Below are 3,087 nucleotides of genomic sequence, written 5' to 3' on the forward strand. Positions count from 1 at the left end.
CACGTTACTGTGGCTGGCACTGAGAGTATTGGGCTCTGTTCCTGACAGGCCGTGGTACAGCACTGGTGCTGTGAGCAGCCAGCATCGCCCTGCGGTCTGCTTCCTCCCTCTGCTCCTACTCACTCAGCTGCACGCCCAGTCTGCTTTGCAGGGAAGGGATCTTCCTGCATGACACACAACCTGCTTTATTTAAAGACCAGTCACAAATTATTTCTGCCAGGGCCCTAGTCCCAGCCCGTGCCTGCACTCTGTGTCCCAAGCCCTGCCTGCAGCACATCTTCCCCATCGCCTGGCAATGGGGCTGCTTACTCCAGGCAGCAACCGGCAGGGCAGCGGGACAGGGTGGAGCGGGACTGGGGGACAGCTGCTGACTGGGATTGCGCAACCACAAGAATGCCAATCACAGAGGTAAGAACATGGTGCAGGGGCTGAGGGGCTGCTTGAGGCGGGTGGTGTCCCTTCAGTGCTGGGAGTTCAGAGAGGAGAGGGGGCAGGTCTCAGACAATGGGACTGTCCTGCCTGGGGAAGGGCGCCAGCTAATCCTGGGTACCTGGAGTACCTGGGTACTTGGCCCAGGGAAGGGCACCTGGGTGCTCTGGTTGCAGAGGGACCTGCTGGCTCTGGTCCCTGGCTGCTGACGATGACACCTCGCACATGGTGGGGGGCAGAGGCGCCCTGCCAGGGGCCTGGCCCTGGATTGTCAGCATCCAGGACCCCTGGGCAGCAGGCACGGGGCATGTGTGAGGAGGGTCCCTCATCAGCCCACAGTGGGTCCTCACAGCAGCCCACTGCTTCCTTGAGGCCAGGTAAAGAGGGCCAGGATCAGAGAAACACCCCGGCACTCACAGGTGACCCATCCACAGCACTATGTGCTACTCCTGTCCCCTTTCCATGCAGCATGCCCAGTGCCTGGGCACTGCAGAGCCCAGCTGAGAGGCTGCTCAAGAGAGCGCTGGGCTCCTGCCACGGCTTTCTACAGCCTCCAGCTCGACACGCCTGGAGCCCAAGGCATGCAAGGGCAGTCGCAGCCTCTGTAGCGCTGCTTTCCTCTCCCCCACATGAAGCAGAGGGCAGGGGACTGCTGGGCTGTGCAGCACGTGGCTGGGCTCCCTCTGAGCCCTCTCCCCATCTGCCTTCCAGGCACATCACCATGTGGCGCGTGGTGGTCGGGGCCACCCGCTTGACTCAGCTGGGCCCGGAGGCCCAAGTGCGCAATATTAAGTGGCTGCTGGTTCACCCACACTACAGCAACATCAGCAAGAGGAACGACGTTGCGCTGCTGGAGTTGGACCAGCCCGTGCAGTGCGGCTACTATGTACAGCTCGCCTGTGTGCCCGATGGCTGGCTGTGGGTGTCGGAGCTGACAACCTGCTACGTCAGTGGCTGAGGGGCCACGATGGTCACATGTGAGCTCCCAAAGAGTGCTCACATCCCGAGTGTGAGCTCAGCACTGGGGGGAGGCGGGCTGGGCTTCCTACAGCAAAGGCGAGAGCCAGAGCCCGGCTGCCGGTACGTGTGTCCATAGAGAGATGGGCCTGGCCCAGGGCCCACGGCCAGACAGAAGGGAATCGCCAGTACGGTGCCTGTCGCGATGCAAAGCCAAACCCCAGGGAATGGGCTCACCCAGACAGGGCAGGAGATCGGGCAATGAGCTGCCGGGTATTAATTCCTTTCTGTGCTCGCAGCCGCAGGACCAATGGATGTCCTGCGGGAGGCCTGGGTCTGCCTCATCAACCTCAACCTCTGCAACAGCAGGCGGAGCCGTCCACCCCCACAACCTGTGCGCTGGCTCCCCGCAGGGCCGCATTGACACCTGCCAGGGAGGAGCTCGTGACAGGGCAGCGCACAGCGGCACCGGCAGCCCACTACAGCTGCCCAGACACCCCCTGGCGCAGGCTTTGCTGGGCCAGTCGCCCTCCCACCGCTGGGCCCCCACCGCTGGCGGGGCTCACCGCCCCTTGCCCAGCGGCAGCTCCTTGCCCCGGGGCCCCACTTGGCCCAGAGGCCCAGGACTCTGACCAAAAAGCCCACCCAGTGCTCCTGGCAGTGCCAAGGTCCAGCTCCCAGCCCTGGAACATCCCTCTTGCACCCAGCCAGTGCTGCCATGCAGAGATGAGCGGCAGCCCTACCCCACGGGCCCCCTCCCCCCCAGACAGGGTCCTGTCGGCCCCAGCACCTGAGCAGAGCCTCTGTGCCGCGGACACAGCTCTGGGGGTGCTGGCAGAGAGAAGGAGCCAGCCCTAGTGCTGCCAGCGGCCACACGACACCACCGTGACCCTCTTTCCTCCGCTGCAGGGGGACAGCGGTGGTCCTCTTGAAGAGTGCTGACTACTTCTGGCTGCTTGGGGGGTGAACAGCTGGGGGAGAGGCTGCGCCAGAGCAAAACGGCCCAGAGTCTACATCTCCACTCAGCACTTTTACAACTGGATCTTGGAACAGATGGGACTTCACTCAGCAGCAAGGGCTGCTCCAACATCACAGGCATGGAGGCCTTTTCTCACCACCTCAACTCCCTTTCAGAGGCCCAGTCCAACACCAGCACAGCCGGGCAGGTTTAGCTCCTGCCCCTTTCCACTCCAGAAGCTGCTGCAATTCTTTACCCTCCTGCTGGGACACTCACTGCCTGCGGACCCAAAGGCAGCCTCAGTGCCAGAGGCCTGCTCCATCCTGCCCACGCTCCTCTGAGCGATCACAAATGCTCAAGTTGACTTAGTTCTTGAAATAAAGTTGCCAAGTTTCACAGCTAACCATGCTGCAGTCCAATTCAGTCTCCTGTGCAAGGCCGGGACTTCCATTTCTGCCACCTGCAAAATGAGGCTGCAGGCAGCCACGTAGGGCACAAAGGGAAAGAGTTCCTCCAAAGGGCTGAAGCCAAGAGAAGGGTGCTCAGAGCCACCATGGGATGGAGAAGACTGGCAAATCGGAGCTAGAGAGGAGAGGAAAAACTGATGTGACATGCAGACAACTCTGGGGTGTGCATGAAGGCACAGGAGCTGATGATTAAGGCCTGGCATAAGCCGTACCTCACTGAACAGACCGTGGGAAACTCCTGAGCAAGACAAGAGAAACTGCTGACCATAGCGAAGA

General features: G+C 61.6%; 1 pseudogene; it reads left to right on the plus strand.

Moving 5' to 3' along the window:
- The first annotated feature begins 295 nt into the window (after nucleotides 1–295).
- LOC113491273 lies at nucleotides 296–2,685 on the plus strand (annotated as a pseudogene).
- The last annotated feature ends 402 nt before the right edge of the window (nucleotides 2,686–3,087 follow it).

This window comes from Athene cunicularia (genome assembly GCF_003259725.1).
Source record: "Athene cunicularia isolate RWA chromosome 1 unlocalized genomic scaffold, athCun1 chr1_part2, whole genome shotgun sequence".
Lineage (NCBI taxonomy): Eukaryota > Metazoa > Chordata > Aves > Strigiformes > Strigidae > Athene > Athene cunicularia.